The 22,928-nt window shown below is 36.0% G+C and overlaps 1 long non-coding RNA gene across 1 annotated transcript in view; it reads right to left on the bottom strand.

Annotated features, from left to right (window-relative positions):
• Positions 1-21,717, bottom strand: part of LOC141491362 (uncharacterized) — a 105,950-nt gene extending 84,233 nt beyond the window's left edge. Inside the window, exon 1 of the long non-coding RNA XR_012469574.1 lies at positions 21,676-21,717. This is a non-coding gene — a long non-coding RNA (uncharacterized LOC141491362). The remainder of the gene's footprint in view (positions 1-21,675) is intronic.
• Positions 21,718-22,928: the final 1,211 nt, after the last annotated feature.

Here is a 22,928-nt window from a genome sequence, read left to right as displayed (position 1 = left end):
ATTTTTATAATTTAAGTCTTAAATACTCATCAAAGAACAGCTACTAAATTACATTGCTTTTTACTTAAATTCTATTTAATTCTACACTGTTACTAAAGGATCCATTTAAGGAACACCAATAACTGCCCAGAAAACTCGATTTGCTTTAGTTTCCTAATTAGAAGAGAAACTCACTGATAAGTATACACTGGAAGTGGAGCACTTGGAGTAGGGGTGCAGGGATAGGGAGAGTGGTTTTGGAGGGGGAATACAGGAAGGTCAAAATGAAATAAAGTATCAAAGAAAAACTGTGAGAAACTATCCAAAGGGGATGCTTTTCTTGTTTCTTCTACAATTTCCTCCATGTTCATACAATATTCTTTTCTGTTTAGTTTCATGTTTCCTACTTTTTTTTCATCATCACTCCAATATCTCAATGAATAGAGAGTCAGTTATGGAGTTAGGAAAACTCATCTTCCTGAGTTCAAATCTGGCCTCAGCTACTTATTAGTTGTGTGACCCTCGACAAGTCACTTAATCTTGTTTGCCTCAGTTTCCTCATCTGTAAAATGAGCTGAAGAATCAAATAGAAAACTATTCCATTATCTTTGCCAAGAAAACCCCCAAAATGATCAAAAAGTGTCAGATATGACTGATATGACTGATAATGACTGACCAACAACATAGATAATACACTGAATAATAAAATTAATTTAAGAAAATTTTAAATTAAATTTTTAATAGTGTTTTTTAAAAGATCTTGGCAAGCTGAAAATATACCAAATCTGATAGAATACATTTATTAGAGATGAATATAAAGTCTTAATGAGTACAAACAAAATTTTCCATATTAAACCTAATCCAAAATCTCATCTGGGCATGTGGATGTTCAGGTTCTGAAAGAGGATACCAGCAGACCAGTACAGTGAAATTATAAAATTCTCAAGTAGAGGTCTGAGAATAGACTATGTCCACAAGGATAGATCATAGGATCATAGATTTAGATCTTGAACAAACTTTAGAGGTCATCTAGTTCAGCTCCCTTATCTTATCAATTCAAAAACTGAAGCACTTTTCTGCAATCTTTTCTTATAACTGTTGGAAAATATTCATTTCTTCTCAGGATTAAGAAATCAAAGAAACCAAAAGCTAAGATTATTCTTTAGTCTCATGTCTGTGGATTATTATGGTCTCAGAAATGATTGTATGTAGAAGGAACTGATTTTGACTATATTTTAATAGGCAAGCAATGGTTACTTAGAGATACAGCAGTCATTTCAGAATTAGTTCTCTGTTGGCAGTCAGATTATGTACTAGTTGAACCAAATGACAAAGAAAACTTTAAATTAGAAGGCTAAATATAAGACACTGCTCATGATCACAACAATTTCAATCTAGCCTATTTAAATAAGGTTATCATTTTGAAAAATAGGAAATGGCCAAGATTAAGACCCTTTCTTCCTTATCTATTTGTCCAGAAAAAATGGTTCTTTTTCAGATTAAGACCAATATGAAAAAAATGGAGTTAAATGGAACCCAATTATATCCCCAAGACTAACCCCATTTAAGGGAGCAGCTAGATATGTTTTTGGTCTGATGCACCCTCTCTCTGAGGAATGCAGAGTGACTTCAGGTTCTAAACACCTGTAATTCCTCTGGCAGGAATTAAAGTCTCCCAAAGAATACAGAATTGCAGAGATCAAGCTAGAAATGTCTATTATGCCTCCCTTCAAGACCTCTCTACACCCAGGGCTGTTCCTAAAGCATTGTGAAGGAAGAGAAGGATGGGAGATAACCAGTGAAAAGAATAGAGGTTTGAGATGGAAAGTTTTATGTAGGAAAGAGATGAGACCAGTTGGGCTAGATCACAGATTGTAAGATAGAGAATAATGTCCAATACAGCTGGAAAAATATGTTAGACTGTGGAGATTGTAAAAGCTCAAGAGAAGTATCTGATTTTATCCTAGAAACAACAGGGACTCACTGGAAATGAATGAATAGAGAAGTAATGTGATAATATTTTTAAAATCTAAAAGAAGATAGAAATGTTTACTTCTTGATCAAGACTCTATAAGGGCTTACATCCTATTCCTGCAGGCAGAGCTGGATGTGATGTATATTATCTATCATTTAACAAGCATTTATTAGGCACCTATTATGTACCAGGCAGTATGTGCAGCACTAGTAATAAAGAGAAAAAAAAAGAAATATTTCTTGTTCACAAAGAATTTATATTGTATTAAGGGAAACCATGTGTATTTAACAATATAAGTTTATACAAAGAATTTATACAACTGTATATAAATTTATAAATATATATGTATATATTTGCACATGTGTGCGAGCATATAGAAAATTAAGTATTTATGCACATCAATTACCAAAGGGAGAATAATTGGTCAATGTAGGGATAAACCTGTTAGGCCTCCTGAAAGAAGTAATAATAATAGTTATATTAGAAATCTTTTATAAAACTCTGAGGTTTGCATAGAGCTTTGAAATATTATTGCACCCACAACCATTAGGTTAGAAAGTTAGATACTATTACCATGCTCATTTTACAGATGAGAAAATTGAGGCAGGAAGATTTGCTCAGGGTCACACAGCTTATAAGTGTCTGAGCCTAAACTTGAATTCAGGTCTTTGTGATTCTAGTGATCTAGCCTAGACACAGAGCCTTGAAGGAAGCCAGAGATCTTATGAGGCCGACAGTGGTAGTGCAAAGGCATTGAAAAGGGAAGTTTCTGCTTATACATAGAACAGCAACCTGGCCATTTTGTCTGGAATATAGATTTTGTCTGCAATAAGATTAGAAAAGCAGGTTAACAGATTAGAAGGGTTTTAACAATCAAGTTGAAGAAAACATTGTATTCTGGAAGTAAGAGGGAGACATTAGAGCTTTTTGAGCAGGGAAGTAATTTGGACAACCTTGTGCATTAGGAGTATCAATTTAGTTATCATTGTGGAAGGGATAAAATGAATGTGATGGCAGTTGAAAACCAGTAGGGGGCAACAATGACCCATATTTAGGGACATGTTGGTGAAGGACTAGAGTGGCTTCTACATGTGGGGCTTTAGAGCCATCCAAGAAATATGACTTAATTTAAGTAAAATTAATATGAATCAAGGGATTCAAGGTCATGTGGTGCAAAGAATGCTGGCTTCAGGATCAGAATATAAATTCAAATCCCAGGGTTCCTCCCACCCTTACCCTTTCTGTGTGATCTTAGAAAAAAATCATTTAACCTCAGTAGGCCTCAGTTTTCTTCTCTGTGGAGTGAGGACTGTATTATGTGAGTTCTGCTGTCGTTTTTTAGCTCTAAATCTATGATCCTATGATTCAAGAGAGTATCATTTTTTTAGCTGTATGGAAGATGAATTAGAGAAGAGAGACAGGAAATAGGATGACCCATTAGGAGGTGATTACAATATTTCGTGTTTGAGTAGATGAGAACCTGAACTAGAATGTCTGTAGTATGACTGGAGAGAAGTGGATGGATGCAAGAAATGTTATTAAAGTAAAAATAGGCTAGAGCTGGCAACTGATGAGATGTGGGTGAATGGCTAGAAGAATGGCAATAAGCTCCATAGAAAAGGGGGAGTTAGGATGGGGCTAGGATTTAGGCAAAAGGAAATTACCTATATTGAGTTTATGATGTCTATGATTCATCCAAGTGGAGATACTCAACAGACAGTTAATGATGGAGTGGAGTTAAGGAGAAAAAGATGAAGTAGATTTAATAGTTTGCAGAGTTGATAATTTAACTATGGAGAGTTAATGAGATAACCAACTCAGAGATTTGAAAGACAAAAGAGGAGAGGGGTTCCCTTTTCCCTGACAGAGTCCAAGCAAGGCATCCTGTTCTAAATAAGATGCAAATAAAGATTAGTCATTTATATATTAATATAAAAATGAACCAGCTTTAATTGTTTTTCTCCCAGCTAAGGAAATAGGAATTTTGTCTGGGGAATCCTGTCTCTGCTCCATTCAAGGTGATGCAACAGATATAGTGTCATACTTGGAGTCAGAAAACCTGAGTTCAAATTTAACTTCAGACTCCTAGCTTTGTCTGGGTCAGTCACTTAACCATATTTGCCTTAGTTTCCTCATCTGTAAAATGAGCTGAAGAAGGAAATGGCAAACCATTTCAGTATCTTTGCCAAGAAAACCCCAAAAGGGCATCATGAAGATTTAGACATGATGGAAAATTACTGAACAACAACAAAAAAATCTGTTCCTTTCAAGTACTGTGTAACCTTGGGCAAAGCTCTTCATTCCTTTCCACATCTATAAAATGAAGGAGTTGGATAATATGATCTTTAAGGTTTCTTGCAACAAAGCCTATAATGCGAATATTTATTTCAGTGGTACAAATCATAGTCCATCTTTACCTTCTCATGCTGTAAAATTCTTGCCTATATCTCAAGGGTTAACAAGTAATCATAGCTAAGACTCCCTCTGACTCTTATCCTTCTCCCTTCTCTATGAAGAAAGAGGGTGTCTTTGTGAATTCAAAGTCACAATTGCGATAGGTTATATTAATTTGGTCAAAGTAAATAAATACTTTTGATGCAGGGAATTATGGGCAAAGAGAAATAGTGTAATTTTATATAAGTTGGAAATAAATTTTTATAATCTTTTCTGTAACAGTTAAGGTTTAAATCTTGTAATTATATATATGGAAGTGATTTTTGTTATCTTTTCTGTATTGTTACAATGTTTCCTTCTTGACCTTTACTTTGACTTTAGCCACATGCTCATCTGTGGATCCTCAGTAAAATGTTACCTTAAACCAGTCACCCCTCCAATACCAGATGTCTACCACTCACCAAAATGCCACCCCTTCCACCAACTATGGAGGGGGCATTTAATAGGAGTCTGGTGTTTGGCTTGGTCTCTTACTACCTCTTACACGATCTAATCAGCAGCTGATCTGCCTGGTTTAAACAATTTTGCCCAACCCCCACATGACCTTTGAAAGATTCTTAACTTTGACTTGTTTTCTCTATTTTGTGTTTGTAGCAACCTTATAATAAATTTGTTGGGAGTATGTTTGCCTTTTTATACTGGCACTTCACGGTGAGAGGGTCTTGAGTTTTTCCACTTTTCTGAACCAATCAGCTGACTTCACTTTGGCTTTGGGTGAGTGTGTGGATCAGGGCCAGAGGTGTTATCTTTGTTAATTGTGACATTTTACCAATTAACTGGATCAGTGTACTACTGATTGAAAACTTACCAATTGATCAAACACATAGAATTACAAGCTATGCAGAACCAAGACCCACCCACAGCACCCTGGACCAAAGATGACATTCTGGGTTGAGGTATCTCCAGTAGCTTTGAGATTCTGATTAAATCAGATTTGAGACCAGAAGGCCAATCAGTTGACGAGAACGAGATGTCATACATTAAGCCATTTGAAAAGCCATTGGGGAAAAAAAAGCCTTAACAAGTACTTAGTGTCCACTGAACTCAGAGTACCAAAGTCAGACTTCTCAAATGGTACTACATGTGGCAAGACTCTAGATACAGAACCTTGGACACAGAAAGACTAACACCGTTGTGTGTGTGTGTGTGTGTGTGTGTGTGTGTGTAGTTGAGGAGGGTAGGGATGGAATCCAGATACCACCTGTTCTCTTGGCTGCCTTCCCAAGAGGGTCAACACACCAGCAGAGCATGCTGACATGCAGAGAGAAAGGCAGACCACCAGGGATCGAGGCTGGCTGGCTATACAGCCAGAATCCTGTCTCTTTCACATTCCCTTTTCATAATGATTGCTCTGTGCTCTCTTGCAGAAGAGTGAAGGACTGGTTACTTTCTTTCTCCTTAAATACCCTAACTAAATGCAGCTGTGGCACTCACCCAGCAAAATAAGCCCACCTGCTGCCTTCCCAACAGCTGCCTTTTCCCTTTGTTCTAATGTAACTGAGAGCTGCCCAGTCATTTAATATGAAAAGACTTTCTTAGAGCTCTGATTTTCTTATATTTCATTGACGTGTTGTAAACCTGGACCTTCCTTATAAATAATATGCCTACATTAAACTCTAAGGTGGCTGAGATTTAGTAAAGGCTAAGTGTTCCAGAGGCCTGGCATAACAACAGTCTTTGGGATAGTGGAGAGGGGGAAATTCATGGATGAGACTTTTAGGGCAGGACCAGTTGAAACAATTGACATGTATAAACCAGTAAAGTGTTAAAAACAGCAGGAGTGGGTTTGGGGCACAGATGGATTAATGATATTTATATGCCACTGGTCAGTAGTGAAAGGATATCTCCATCTCATATTCTCAGTTATGTCCTTTTCAAGGTACCAGAAATCTTTTATCATCTCTTGGATATTTCAATTTAAGTTTTCCCAGTGGTAGATGAACTGGACTCACCAAGGGCAAACTAAACTTAACAGTCAAATAACAAGTAAATTCTCATGTAAACACTGGAGAAAAAACAAACAAAAAATTGAGAATTCTCTATTTCTCAACCTATCTTCCCAAATGTAACTGGTTCATTTGATTCTGATTATTTTGTCCACAGGTCCTCACATCACATATATTAGACAACAGGGAACACTGTAACCTTCATAAACACAGAATTATCAACTAGCCTTGAGGGAGGATACAAGAAAGAAACAATGACATCAGTTTCTACAAAGAAGCAACTATATTAAGAAAAAGTGAACCTAGACATAAGCAAGTGGGAAGCCCATTTAATATATTATATCCTTTTCAGCTAATATCTACCAGACAATGAAGTGAATTGAGTTGATCTAAGTAATGCCACTATTTATATTTATTTATTTATCCAGTAACCATTTGTTTAAGCCACCTAATGTCTTCAGAGCATCTGAGGAAGGTCCTTGTCCTCATAAAGCTTGAGCTTATTAAAGCAACACTTCTGACTGTCACAACTGTAGAACCTGAGGGTGGATGAGCTCTGGTTGAAATCAATCATGTTAGCTGACTCAATGGTGAGGAGGGGGATAGCCCTATTCCCCCCATAGCCCCTCTTCAAGTGAAGCTGAGGGGACCCCAGCTATGGGATCTGAGGGGAGGGGGAGTAGATGAAATTTTCCCCATCAGAATGGGAGATGGGAAGCTTGATTATAGCCATTCTGCACCTGGTAGGGTGGGGGGGCTTTAAACAGGTTATGGTTGGTAGATTGAGAACTAACCTCACAGAGTCTACGTTGACACTAAAGGTGCAGGCTGCTGCCCCCCTTTTCCCTTCTCCCCATCAATTGAGGGAGGGCTGATGTCTGTGTTTGAGCTCAAGCTCAAGGACATGCATGAGACCGAGAAGCAGCAGCTGTCCCCTGAGTCAGGGAGGGAAGCAGGCAGCAGGAGCTGCAGCAGCTGAGGTTAGCATTGGAGGGCTATGCCAGCCTGGTACCCAGTCCAACCAGTCATGTGATAGACCATAAGAAACCTGTACTATCTAGTGGACTTAGCTACAGCGAGCTGGCACGGGAATTTGAGAACTCTACTGAGTGAAAAGCCTGAGAGTGGCTTTTACTATGTTGCCTCCATGACTTGGTGGCAGAGGATTTAACAAAGTGGGCTTGCCCTGCCCACTAGTGTTTTGAGAAAATTTGTGACATTATACATACCTACAGTTCAATTGTATAAAAATGATTGGCTCAGATTGGGGGTTATATGAAAACCCCAAAGGAATTTTTAAAGTGTACCCTGGCTGTGTCTCGGGTGGGGTTGTATTTTCATTTATACTGGTTGTTGAGTGTATGTATGCCTCTAATCTCAATTGTGAATCCAGGTACTTCCTGCAATGTGTTCTTGTTCACTTTGTTTTGTGTATTATTGTTTGTGACTTAGTGTCATTTCAGGGGATGGAATATAAGGTAAACGGCTTGGCTAGAATTGGAGTATGAATTCCCTTAATCACAGGAGTCCAGCCTCACTGGAAAAGGCCCATATTAAGAGATCATGGTTAAATAATTAGGCTGGATGTTCAATCCTTATTTGGGCATGGAGTCTGGGTAGCCAGTTACACTCCTTGTTTATAGTTGATGATACTTATGTCTCAGATGTGGCCTGACTTAGTTTTGTCCTCTGCCCCGTAACTGTCCAGGCGAGGGGGCAGACCAAAGCACTAGGGGCAGTGAGGTAGTCATATATTGCATTGCTAGCTGAGCAATGGCAAACAGTGATCAGGTGCACAATGAGTATACCAGACAAGGAGGAGAAATGGACTTGTGAACTTGAGCCTTCAGCCAGGTGGCCAAGTCTGTACAATAAAAGATTTATCTCTCTTCAAGCCTCCTCAACAGTACTTTGGTCTCTCTGAATAAATAACCTAGAAAGCAAAGAGGATGAGATTTGTTTGAAACATCCTGCTTCCCTCGCTTAGATAAGAACTTACAGGATTTGGATTGGACCTACATTTGGTTTAAGTCGTCAGGATTTTCCTTAAATTTTTATTTGCAAACACATGCCCAGTCATCATCAGTCATCTTGACTTTTGTCTTGCCACTGGACTTAGATGACTCTGGAGAACAGAATGAAACTGATAACTTTGAGCAGGTGTGCCTACCTCACTTAAATCCAACCCAAGAGCAAGTCAAGACATCACCCTCAATGATGTCACTGATCCTCTGGGAAAGACAAACAACAACAAGAGTATGCCTCACCCCTGGAGTGAGAAAGTAGCAAGAATTACTGTAGTGTTAGAAGCCTGGAGTAGTTCACTAGATGAACTGTCTTGCCACTTTATGTTAACCATTTCAACTGTGCTAATACTCAAGAAGCAACATGGGAAGTACTGAGGCAAAAATGCTAAGAAATAAGAAATCATTCAATCTAATAGGCTTGGTAAGCTCAAGGACTTCCTGCAGATGTCATCCTTTACTGGAATTTGACATTTAACTATCCAGAGCCATCTGGAAAGGAAACATGCAGAACACTGGACTTGGTATCAGATAATCTGGGGTAGTGAGTCCTTAGTTTCATCTGGAAAACTGAACTAATAATTGTACTATTTACCTCACAGAGCATTGTGAGGAGCAAATAAAACTATATATATGTATTCCGCCCACCCATCTGGATATGTGATTTTTATGGGTGTAGATCTAGGGAATTTCTATGTAAGAAAACTCCCTTTACCAATGCAAATTGACAACTATTCTGCAACCCATTCTTCCAAAGTTGCCAGGGAGCACCAAGAAGTTAAATGTCTTGCCCAGTGAAGGTAAGACTTTGAATCCCAAATCTAAGGCTGACTCTGTGTTATGCCACAGTATCATGTGTTATGTTTTATAAAATAACTGTTGGCTGTTTTATTAGACTATGTTGTGATTAATTGATTGTTGTTAATAATGATAGCTAGTATTTATACCACTTTGTTTACAAAATACTTTACATATGTTTACTCAGTTGATATTCACCACAACCTGATAACTACTTTTATTATCCCCATTTTGCAAAAATCCCTAGTTTATAAATGAAACTTGCTCATAGGGTCAGCAAGTATATGAAGTTGGATATAAACTCAATACTTTCTCATTCCTTGTTCAGTGTTCTAATCACCACACCATTATGCTCTCTCAAGAGCTTAGAGTGTCTAGAGTTTGTTGTTCAATGCCATGCAGAGTTGCATAAAATAAGTATCTTTCAAGTTCCACTGTTAAACAATGCTATTGAAGTAAGATGCTGTTTCTGAGAGTTGAGATGCATTCTTGAGCTCTTAATCTTTTTTTTTTTTTGCTAGAGGAGATACACGTGATGTTTGCTTACCATTGTCTGGCACATGCTCCCCAAGAGTTGGAAAAGACCACTGTTAGTTCACACCTCTCTAGTCTCAGGAGATCTAAATGTGATTACACATTGCCTCCACATGCAGTGAAATTTCCCACTGTGCTCAGTTGGTGCCAGACATTGGTCCTGTTATAATGAGACTGTTCAGATCTCTGAAGATTCTCTATTGCTCCTTGTCTTAATTCAGTGTAGAAGAGGATATGTGGGCTGATAACAGTGACCTAAAGTCATCAGATGTTCATTTCTAAGTCGATTTAAGAGTCTTGAAACAAGTGACTATCTAATTGAAAATCTAACTCCTACTATTTATAATTCCAAATATGGAAGAGCATTCCTAATTACCCCATCATTTCTTTTCATTCCTTCCAGCAGAAATCTGGTTTTGCTCAGAGACTGAGTCTGGATTTTACAATTCAAGTAATGCAATTCTTTCTAGATGTTCCATGACTCAGTAGTGCTAGTTCTTTAGAATTATGGAATTAGAATTAGATAAATTTGTACTAATTTCATAATTCCAGGATTAAATGCATAATATAAGTAAACATACTATTATCAAAGACTGAAGGTCTGAAGAATAGCCATCTACTTACATTACAAAACTACTTTCTACAATTAGAAAATAAGTAAATAACAAACTTGGAAAGAAGACATATGCTTTAGACTGTAAGAAGGTAGAAGACTCTTCATGTCAATATTCCATAACCTCTGATCATGCTCCAAATCACCCCAAAGACATAGTATGTCATTGTTGATCAGTCATTTCAATTGTATCCAGGTTTTCATGACCCCATTTGGAGTTTTCTTGGCAAAAATACTGGAGTGATTTGCCATTTCCTATTCCATTGTTATCATTATGCACTGTCAATTCACATGTAAAGAGACTTGTGATTTAGATAGCTTCCTGCCAGGAGCCCTCTTTCTACTAATAAAGCACATCCTTTTCCTTTCAACTGAAAGTTGCTCCAGGGGCACTGAGGGATTAAGTGAATTGTTCAGGGCCCACAAAGCACATGTGGCAAAGGCCAGACTTGATCCTAAAGACTTTCTCACTATTATATCATGTTGTCTTATATCTGAATTATGTCAGCTAAATTTACTTCCTCTAAAGCAGTTTTGGTGGCAGCAACACTGAATATTTCAAATTCAGGAACCACATATGAAAAATGTGGGACTTGAATCCAGATTTTCCTGACATTGTACTTGTTCTCTGTCCACTATGATATATTTTCTCATTAAGTTATTCATTGTACTGTACACATGTGTACTGAGCACCCCCCATTACATGATTGCATTAATCCCAAACAAGTTATACTTTCCCCAAATCTGGCTTGTATAAAATCTGAGTCATGTGATCATCTTCTGAGTACCATAGGTTCTAAGAAGCTTACTTCCAATATATAAATGCTGATTATTAGCTGAAATGAATGGTTTTATTAAAGAAATTCTCATGAAAGACAAATGGAGTTCATTCACTTGGAAGTTTCATAAAAATTAACCAGTGGTTCACATAGTTGTCTTTCCCCTCCCTCTGATTAATGCAGCTTGTATTTTGTGTTCAGACCAACGTGATACCCCCAAGAGCATTAAATCTTTCATACCTTCGGAGCATGTATACTCTAAAAAGTTATTCATAAATGGCATTTTTGTGACTGGAAAAGAATTAACAACATAGCTTTCATAGATTATAGTCCTAAGAAATACCTTTCCACAAGCTGTGTTAGTAATTTTAGATTAGGACAGGGTTTTTCAAACTAATTTGGCTCCGGGGGATTTGGGGACAGTAAATGGTGGTCATAGGAACCTGGGAAGGTAAGGAGTTACCCTGTGGATCAAGGAAGGGTCATCGTTATCATCATAGGATTACAGTATTATAGGTCCAGATTTAGTAGGGATTTTAAAAGCCGTATAGTTGAAACCTCCCATTTTTTAAAAAGTGAAATCCAAAAACAAATTAAATAGCTTTACCCAAGCTCACAGTACAATTAAGAGTTGAAGGAGGGATCTGAACCTAGGACCTCTGACTTCAATCTATGCTCTTTTCATTGTAGGAGGGGATCAGAGAAATTTTAGCACAAAATAGCAGACAATAAATCCATTTTCATGATACATAATTTCATATTTTAAAAGAAAAATATCATTAGTTTCAGTTATGATCCCATGGATCCCCTTTTTCACACAGTGTTCCACAAAATCATTTTGAAAATGCAATCAATTTTGGAATCAAATCTGGAAATGTGAGTGCACAATTTCTTGGACATAATGGATCCTTAACAAATGTTTTACTTTAGTGTTTCTTCTGATGAAATTTCATCTAAAGGGGGTAACAGTGTTACAATGGAGAGAGATCTTTGTCCAGTCATTTACTAGCAGCAGGGCCATGGGTAAATCATAATCTTTCGTCTCAGACACTTAATAATTACCTAGCTGTGTGGCCTTGGGCAAGCCACTTAACCCCATTTGCCTTGCAAAAACCTAAAAAAAAATTATAATCTTTCTCATGTCTCAGTTTCCTCATGGGTAAAATAGGAATGACAGTATTCAAACTGCTTTTTTTCAATGTACTGTTTTTGAGAAACATGCTCTATAAACCTTAAGGGACTACATTATGGATATTTTTTCCTGTTTGATCTCAGATGCAATTTTCTTTTATTAGATTTGAAGGGGGTAGAAAAAGACCTTTAAGTCAATCTAAAATTAGTGTCCAGCACAGTACTTTTCTATCTTTCATTCAAAGATGTTTTTTCCTTCACAAAATGAGCTTAAAAACCTGTGACAGGTCAGTTTTCTCAAAGGAATATGTCTCATAACCATTTTTAAAAAAATATATAGTGAACTCTTTATTCACATGAGAAATACAAACTAACATTTTGGATCTGGTTTCAATTTTTTCCCTATTTATATAAGAGCTATACAGATCAGAACTGTGAAATGATTAGTCCCACTGAAACTTTTTTAGAGCTTTTTCTGCCTCTGATTAAATTTCAAAAGGCAGAAATGAATTACAACAACAATTTATAATATATCATTAAAGTTTAAAACTGTTATGATAAGTTAGAATATCCATTTTAAGACTTTATACTGCAAGGTCACATAACTTTCCTATGTTGCAACTTGAACCAAGATATATTCCCAAATATAAATGGTCCTCCTCCTCTAACCAATCCTACCCTTCACTGAATAGCTTGGGATGACTTTCACTGGAAGATGCTAGTGTCCTAAAAGTCTTAGTACAGTCTTTATGTTGCTTGACTTTTGTTGTTAATGAATGGATCCTAGATTTTTACATTCTAATACCAAGTTGGGAGGGCTGGGTGGGAATCTTTTCCTCTTTCCCAACTTCTCTTAAAATAAATACATAATATTATAATAAATGCTAGGAACTAGTCAATCTCGGGGGGGGGGGGGGGGGTCAGCACTTATTCACAACACCCTTGAGAATAGAAGTGTGGCTATGATGCTGCTAGACCCGGCATTACAACACCAGGAAAGCCTGAGTTTGGTGCAGCTGTGGTCACCACTGCATTATTCCACTATGCAGGCTCCTGCTGCTGCTGGCTCTACAGATTTCAAGACCTCAGCAGTTACTACCAGCTTGTTGACACTACCATTGCAAATGGACTGGGATGGGAGGAAAGGATAGAAAAGGGCAGAAGTGTCAGGCTTCTGTCTTCACCAAGGCTATATGGAGCCGGAGTGACTGGCCCCTCAGGTGTCTTAGACTTGAGCTCGTGGGGGGTGGGGCAGAACACAGTCTCAAGATGCCCCTAGGACCTGGCTACCTCTTCAGTGAGCAGCCAATCTTCTCCTCTCCTTGCAGGGTTTCTTTTGGGTACTTGTCACAGATTCCCAGAAAGGACTGGAAGTTTTCATATACAGAAGAATTGATGTAGATGGTACAGTCAATCTCTCCTGGCTACCACCTCTATTATTCAACAATTCAACTTGATTTGCATTGTCAGAAAAAGAAAATTATATTTACATACTAATAGATTTCATTCTTGTTCCCTAAATGATATGAGTAGAAGATATAAATAAGAAGAAAGGATTTATGTGTGGAGTAGAATTAAGATATTATGATACACTAAAATATAATATAAAATACAGAGCATGGCATAGGGTAAACAATAAATATTTACTTAATATTATTTCCTTAATTTGGTGTAACTGCTTCATTCTTGATAATTTTACATGAGGTTTTAAATATGAACAGTATACAGTACAAATGTTGACAAGATGTCTAATATTCTGTTTAAGGTAATTTGAAAATATATTCTACTGGATTGGAGTCTCCTTATTAATAATGGGTTTGTTTCAGTTTTTAAATAGGTAATATTATGGTATTGTTATGTTCCTAAATTTTTAATATTGTGAAATTTGGTAAACAAGTGTAAGGGCAATTTTCCTTTAAACTAGATGTTGTAAGATTAAAAGTTTTACTAATGAAAACAAAAGGAAAGAATTAATGGTTAAAAACTCTATTACCTAGATCTTTCTTGCTGATCTTGTTCTCTAATATTCTAAAGTATTGTAATTTAAGAAATTCTAAGATTCCAAGTTTTGCCTATATTAGAAGGAAATTCACCTAAAGTTATTTGACTTCTACTTATAAAAATTATGAGATTGTTTTGACCAAATGTTTGCCTCTACATTTAAAGAGGAAAATAGGTCATTTTACAAAGAAATAGAAAATCTTGTAATGCTAAAAGGAATTTCTAGAAATTCTTTTCATAGTCAAACTCTGGACCTGAGAATTAGTGAAAACAAAGAAGCTAGGAGCCTTCCATCAATCATGACTGGTCATGTATTCTTTCCCTGAATTGTACTTGCCTGTGTTATGTGAAGAGAATCAGAGAATTACTGCGATAATCTTTTGCTATTGACAATGTGAGATTATAGGTATCATCTGAGATATTTGATCCTTGTGAGCTAAATTCACCTGAATCTCTGACTATTGGAACTTGTTATTTAAGCCCTAATGGGACTGTTGACTGATATTATTGAGTCTGATTCTAGGTATAATCACCAAGGAATGCTACAGAATCAATGATCAAGAAACTGGCAACCCTATGGGATTTTACATACATACACTGCAGATGGGGTTCTCATGGAAAAGAGTAGGAAAATGATAATCAGCATGAGCTGCGATAGAATTCTCCTAACTCAATTTCTCTGACAAGGCATTTACAAGGTCCCTAGTTAACTTTAAGCCTGGCTCAATGCAGTTGACCATCTACATGATTTTTGCCAGGAATTAATATCAAATTCACAGAACATCTTCCCCATATATCCCTATTCTTTTATAGCAAATTTCTGTAATCTTGTCAGATGATCAGTATGAACAAAATATTAAATCCTTATCTTATAGGCTAATACTGAAACACAGCTGAATTACTATAGTAAGATGCAAGAATAAGACTTGAGCCATTTGGCCTAGAATTCTCTATCGTCTAAACTAGCTAATTAACCATCTAGCTTAGACATCTGTTTTTAACTACATTTTCCTGTAAACAATAAGATATTTTAATTTATCACAATTCTATGAGGATAATTAGGATAATGATATAAAGGTTTGTGAAAGTAGGACAACATGATTCTGTTATTTGATTAATATCAAAACTGTCTTGGTTAATAATTGAGGCATAAGATTTAAGCTCACTTCATTATCTGACCTGGTTACTGGAAAATTTAAATTTTTAAGATTTAAAATTTTAAGATATTTACCAGTGAAGAAAATTTCTACAAGTGACCTGAGCTAGAGAAGAACTGCTCTGAGACCATACCTATAGGACTTCATTGACTGTTTCCAGAGGAATGGACTTTGTTGAATACTTTTTTCATTTTGCGTCTTTTTTTTTCTATATTGTCTACTTATCAAAGGGGATTTGCCACCCCCCCTTGATTTTTATCAAATCTCCATCCATATTTCCCTCTTCTGAACTTCTTAGCCTCCCCTGGATTCCTCATAAACTCTATTTAAATCATCTCCCTCCCAGAAGGAGGGACCCATTGAGTCTAAAACAGTTATAGAAGCTAAGATATTTGTCACTTTTCCCAAACAAATTTGGGTGCCAGCTCTTTGGGGGTAATAATGGAATCCTAGCCAATAGCCCTACCTCACTACAATAGACACCTTGACCTAATCACACCCTAGTCACAACATCCTATTTAGACATACCATAGAAGTCAGCCAATAAGAAAGCAGCACCAATAGGATGCTTGTCTGGATTCTGTATTATATTATATTAATTATATATTAAATTACATTATATTAATTATATTATATCATATTTATTATATTATTATTATATTATAAATCTCAGAAGGGACTTTCCCTGGAATAGCACCTGTGTACTACCCTTCCTTGCTATTTTTTGGGTGAACTTATTATGAAGGCTAACTAATAATATTATCATTATCATACTTTAATACCCCCTAAGTGGGATTTTCTGTAAGCAATCTGAGTATATATGCACAGTTTTACTAAGGCTACATGGCAACAAACTCCTCCTGTATTGTCTATTGAAAACATGTTTGGCTTTGTGAGGTAGCTACCTCCTTAAAAGGAGCCTAGTCGGCAGGTTCTTTGAATAATCACCAACTTCACCTTCATGATCAGGTGATCTTGACATGGGCCAGATTCACAGAGCTTGTCAGCACCTTGCCTCCTTTAAGGAGCAGAGTCTGCTGGGGAGTGTGAAACCCTTCAAAATTAAGTGTTTAGCTTTGCCTAGTTTGACTAAGCTCAACATCTTGCCTCCGTTAGGGAGCAGAGTCCACTAATTGTGTGATCATTAATAAATGCCATAGCTCATTTTTGGAGACAATCTGTGAGTCTGAATTCTTTTCAGACAACCTGTAATTAAACAATCCTAAACATTATAAAATGTACCATACATTGAACATGTGTGTGTATGTGTATGTATCACACACACACACACACACACACACACACACCTATTTAAGGAAGAGATAGAATAAAAACAGAAGCTTTTACTTTTAAAAGAAAATCAACAAACACTGGGAAAAACAGGCAGAAAATACAAGTAGGAAAAATATTGTCCTCTCTTGCATACTGAAACCTACCTTCAGAGTCTGTGAACAGAAAAAAGTGATTCATGGAAGCGAATATGATCTAATCTGTGCTTCCCACTCTAAGATAATCTTCAAAAGTTTATTAAATTTTATTATGTACCAAATACTCTACTAAACTAGGAGGCTGCTTACACTTGTATCTTTCAAAAGTACCTAACTTTAATTGCAGAATGATTTTTGCTTCAGACAAGCTGGAAATGCTACTGTCAGATTTATTTTCCTCATTTCTGCCTCTGTTAATGTCACTTCATTAATGAAGAATTTTGGGCAATTTCCATATCATACTAAAGAAAATACAAACAACTTATCTTGGCATTCAAAACCTAGGATAATATGGCTCCTACTTACCTTTGTAACTTTTATACTGCTCTTTTTCATATTATCTATGTTCTGACCAAATAGGATTATATGTCATCCCCTAACTTTTCCTATCTTTCTCCTTTTTTCTCACATGAGTCATAATGCCTGAAATTCTCTGCATTTCCATGGAAAACCCATAACTTAAAAAGGTCATGGTTTCCCACTACATGTGAGGCCATCTCCAGTTGTTCTGCTCTATGACTTGCCACTGGATCCAGATGACTCTGAAGGAAAGGATGAGGATGATGACTTTGTATAGCTCCAGATCATTTGTAATTCATTTCACTGGTAAGTTGATATTACCTTCCTAATGTCATTAATCCTCTTCCAGAACTAAGGACAAATAACAAAAACAACTTTTCAAATACTATTTAGATCAAAAAGTGTGCTTCCCTGTCATTCATGCTCCTACTGGATAGTGCCCTTTCTTCTATATACTTATTTTGTATAAATTCTGTATATAGTTATTTACTGATAGAAGCAACATGACAAAATGTCGGTCAAGGTGACCTCAAAACTTAAACCTGGCTTCAATTTTCATGATTATATGATCCTGGGCAAGTCATAAAGTCTTATAAAGCTCAAAAAATCTAAAGGTTTATAAAAATTAATTTTTAAAGACCATAAATTGTAATTAAGGTGTCCATCTGTATTGGTAAAAGTTTCCTTATCTAAGATTTCCTCTTCAATCTGTTTTCAAACATTTTAGTCTCAGGCCTCTTTTTATATTCTCAAAAATTATTGAAGATGCCTAAAAGAGTTTTTGTTTACATGATTTGTATATTTATATATCCATGGGAAGCTAAGTAACATTACCAAACCTGGAGTTAAAAAAAATCTGTCCTCAGTTACTAGCTGTGTGACCCCAGACAAGTTACTTAACCCTGTTTACCTCAATTTCCTTATCCATAAAATGAGAAAGTACTCCAGTATCTTTTTCCAAAAAAACCTAAAATGGGATCACAAATTGTCAAACATAATAATAATAATAAAATTCATATGGATATATTTATTATATTAGAAATTAAAATATCTTAGGATTATTATAAAATTAGTTTGGACTTTGAAAAGGTCAGACTCCATGAAAGTGTCTTGGGAACTCTTAGGGGATACTGATCCATATTTTGAGAACTATTGCCCTAAATCAATTAAATCATCAGTCCAGTCATCATTCCTATAATATTTATGTATGCATATGATTTTTTCCCCTAAAGAATGCTTATACTTTAAAAACAAGATTATTTCATTTTATCTATATCTCTAGAGCCTTCCACAATGTCTGGAACATAGAGCATAATAAATGCTTATTGTTTCATTCAGGTTGTATATTTCTATCTAATGTTATCTACAAATCTAAAATTTCCTTTTTCCTTAAATGTTTAAAGCATCATGCTAGACAGTAAGTAGGGAGGAGAATTAAAAAATAGTAAGTCTGATTCCTGCCCTCAAGAACTTTATAATCTAGTATTGGAAGGGACTTACACAAATAATAAAAGAGGATGTAAGTAATAATAATAATAACTAGAATTTATAAGATGCTTTGAGAGATCTTAAAACATAGTAGTTCAAATCATGCCTTTGAAATACATTAACTTTGTAGTCAAGGACAAGTTATTCAACATCTTCGTGCTTCAGGCAACTCTAACAATGTAGGCTACCCAAAAGTTGCCATGACTATAGAGAGAATTTATAGGGAGATGATGGTCATGGTACTAATGGAAGTTTGACTTGCTTGGGACATGCTGCCTCCTGTCACATTGTCTTAATAAATTCATAAGAAAGCTATAAAGGGTTACAGTTGTTAAAAAAAAAAGCAAGAAGCTTCTAATTGAAGGTAATTAAGGAAAATCTCATTAAAGATGGGGCATTTTAGCAGGATCTTGTAAGAGGAACAATCTTAACAAAGAGATAGATGAAGGAGAATGGGATGGAGAGAGAAATGCAGAGAATTTCAGGCATTATGACTCATGTGAGAAAAAAGGAGAAAGATAGGAAAAGTTAGGGGATGACATATAATCCTATTTGGTCAGAACATAGATAACATGAAAAAGAGCAGTATAAAAGTTACAAAGGTAAGTAGGAGCCATATTATCCTAGGTTTTGAACGCCAAGATAAGTTGTTTGGATTTTCTTTAGTATGAGATGGAAATTGCCCAAAATTTTTCATTAATGAAGTGACATTAACAGAGGTAGAAATGAGGAAAATAAATCTGACAGTAGCATGTAGCATAGATTGAGATGGGGAAGAGATAAGGAGGTTATCACAATCATTAAAAAAGATCATTAGGGTGGACGGATGGGAATGGCAAGGAAGGTATTGGGACATGCAAGGTCTTAAGAATTTAGTAACTGCTCTAAAAGTCCATTTTCCACCAGGTCCCTCAGAAGAAGAAGCAAGATCAAACCTGAAGACAGAAAGAATGGAGGTTCTATTAGGAGAATGGTGGTGCCATGTATAAAAATCAGCAATTCAAGAAAGACAATTTTGGGGGAAAGTTAACAAGCTAAGCTTTGGATATGCTTTGTCTTCCCTTTCTCCATTAAACAATAATCACCATTCAGTATTTATTAAACACTGTGATAAGGATATAAAGACATATGAAACTCCCTTCTCTCAAGGATCTTCCATTGTAATTGAGCATATAGCAAATACATATGAAAGTATTTATAGTAAATATAAAGATTTGTAAGTAAATGTAAAGAGAATAAATGCAAGTAAATAAAAATAGTAAGGAGGGAGACCACTAGCAGAGAGTGTCAGTAAAAACTTCATGGAGAAGTTGCTGCTTGAATTGTGCCTTGACAGAAAAATTCAATGAGGCAGAGGGAAAAAAAAGTGTGTACTTTAGGCAAAGAGGACTAGAGCAAAGGCATGCCAATGGACTGTCTTGAATGAGGAACATAGAAAAAAGTGAGTTTGGTTGGATCACAGAATACCTCAGTTCTTTCTGTGTTTTTTTAATTTAAATTTTATATATTTTATTTAAAAAATTTTGAGCTCTACATTTTCATCTTAGTTTGGTTGCTCCCCCATCCATTGAAAAGACAAGCAAGGGGAGGCTAAGTGGCATAGTGGATAAAGCACCAGCCTTGGAGTCAGGAGTACCTGGGTTCAAATCTGATCTCAGACACTTAATAATTACCTAGCTGTGTGGCCTTGGGCAAGCCGCTTAACCCCATTGCCTTCCTTTTTTTTTTTTTATTTTTAGATTTTTCAAGGCAATGGGGTTAAGCGGCTTGCCCAAGGCCACACAGCTAGGTAATTATTAAGTGTCTGAGATCAGATTTGAACCCAGGTACTCCTGACTCCAAGGCTGGTGCTCTATTCACTGCGCCACCTAGCCGCCCCCAAGTGCAATCCCATTGCCTTGCAAAAAAAAAAAAAAAACCTAAAAAAAAAAGAAAAGACAAGCAAAATGATATCCATTATACATGTGAAGTCATATAAAACATTCATCAATTCTATAAAGTACTTATATCCAGTTTACAAAATGAGGAAAATGAAATCTCATTACAAGATAGTTTCATTACCTATAAGAAAATTGTATATATCTATTCCCATTGTAAAGAGCCCTTAGCATATTTGTTTTTCAGGGTTTGATGTCTTACATCTTCTTTCCCCCTTCTTTCCTTACATTCCAGAATTGTAACCCTCAATATCCAGTAACCCACAGTATGGCAAATAAATGCTTGAATCTTAAAGACTTAAAATACTGACTCCTCAGTCTCATATTGGGCACACTAGACTCTGCTTCTGCCAGAGAGTATATCTTATTTCAGATAAAGTGTCTCTTTTTTGCCTACTTATGACCAATTGATTTCCAGATTAGCAATTAGTCTCATTTAACCTTCTAAAAAGGCACTAAGCTGTGCCTTATCTTTGCCCAGACTATCCCCTGGTGCTAAGGGTCCAACTATCATTCAATTCTTGTAATTTTCCATTTCTGTGGATGAACCCAGGTGTCGTGAGGCAGTGGACAGTTTTTAAATCAGTCTGAGTAAAAAACAGAGAACTCCAGCTCCAGATAATGCTATTAGGACAAAAATGCCCAAGTAAATGTATATTCTACTTTAATTAGCATTTTCATGAACAGTGCATTATAAATCAAACACAAAAGGCTTTGGCTTCAGTTTCAACCACAAAATAGAGCACACTCAAGCAATTAGGATTTTAACTCAATAAATTACAGAGATGTTCAAACTGTACTGAAGCAAAAATAATTTGATGGAGTGGTGCAATTGCTATCATATGTTCAAATATTCTGTGGCCCAGATTCTCCTTCTGTACCCTATCTGTCCCACATTTCATATGAATTAAATAAAAATGCTACATTGAAGAGGATTTTCATAATGGAAAAAATCCTTTTAGAATAGGATACTCTTCAGCATCTATCCTTACCAGATCTTAGATTGGAATACTCTATTTTAGAGTCACTAGGAAACAAATCATTGATGTAGAAATTGTTTCAAACAACTTACATGTCCATGTCCTCCCCTGCGCCACCTTCTCCAGAGGTCATTTAGAAGTTGTGCCACATGTGGTATAACAAACAACATTATCTGCAGATGGAACTCCAAATATGTGCGGAATGAAAGGCCTAACCTTAATTCTCCACAGTGTATTTGGAAAGAGTAATTGGTAAAGTAAGTAATACACTTTAGTGTATTTAGTTTTGCTTGGGTTTCCCCCCCCCCCCATATCGAACACTAGGATCTGACTAGCCTGGAAGAAGATCATAGAGCTAGAAAGGACCCCAGAGATCATCAAACCTAGCTACCTCCCTTTGTAGATGGAAACTGGATCCCAAGGAGGTTAAGTGACTTGTCTAAGGTCACATGGTATTACATGTCAAGGCTAATATTTGAAATCAGTCCTCTGATTTCACAGCCAGTGCTCTTTCTACTTTACTACATCACCTTTTAATGTCTAGCTATAATGACAATGGTGAAGATGATTTTTGACTTTTGTGAAGAGGTTACCAGGGATATTTTTGAGGGAGCTAAATTATTGCAATACTCACATTTATCTCAATTCAGCAAACATTTATTAATACTGCCTCCTATGTACACTATATAAGATGGTAGAAATATAAAAATAAATAAATAAAAAACAAAATAAAAAACCTGCTTTCCTCAAGAAGAGGAAAATCATTTTGAACAGAAGGAATCCAAATCTTAATGATATGTAAATTCACATTCTGAACTGAATTAATAATTTCCTAAAATTATTTGATAAAGACATGACAACAATTAATTTAAATCATATTTTTAAAGGTCCCTCCCTGGATTTCCCTCCCCCCATTAATTTTCCATTTATAAATATACTTTTCATGGGAGAATGCTTTTTATCATTCTTTAAGAGTTCAAATTCACCTTTTTGGTCAAAACATGCCTACAAAATTGTTTATTGTACTATTTTAAGATAAAATTTCAAGCCCTCACTATGTAAAATGAGGGTTTCTATGAAATGTCCAACCAAAATAAATTATATACATATGAAGCATTCCCCATTGGCTAGCACTAGATGACATCAGACTCTTTTTCCAAAGGGGCATATGACCTCTTATTACTAATTAACTGTTGGAATCACTGGAAAAAATAAATTTGATAAATACTGCTTTATACAAGCATCTACTGATGTGTCATGCAGGAGGGGTGAAATAAACATATGTCACCAGATGGCTCAGTGTTTTAAAATAAAGTACTTTTACAAAACAAAAAATGTTTTTACC

The sequence above is a fragment of the Macrotis lagotis genome, chromosome 6 (genome assembly GCF_037893015.1).
Source record: "Macrotis lagotis isolate mMagLag1 chromosome 6, bilby.v1.9.chrom.fasta, whole genome shotgun sequence".
Classification (NCBI taxonomy): Eukaryota; Metazoa; Chordata; class Mammalia; order Peramelemorphia; family Peramelidae; genus Macrotis; species Macrotis lagotis.
The sequence above is the reverse complement of the archived record's forward strand: the minus strand, read 5'-3'. Positions and strand labels throughout refer to the sequence as shown.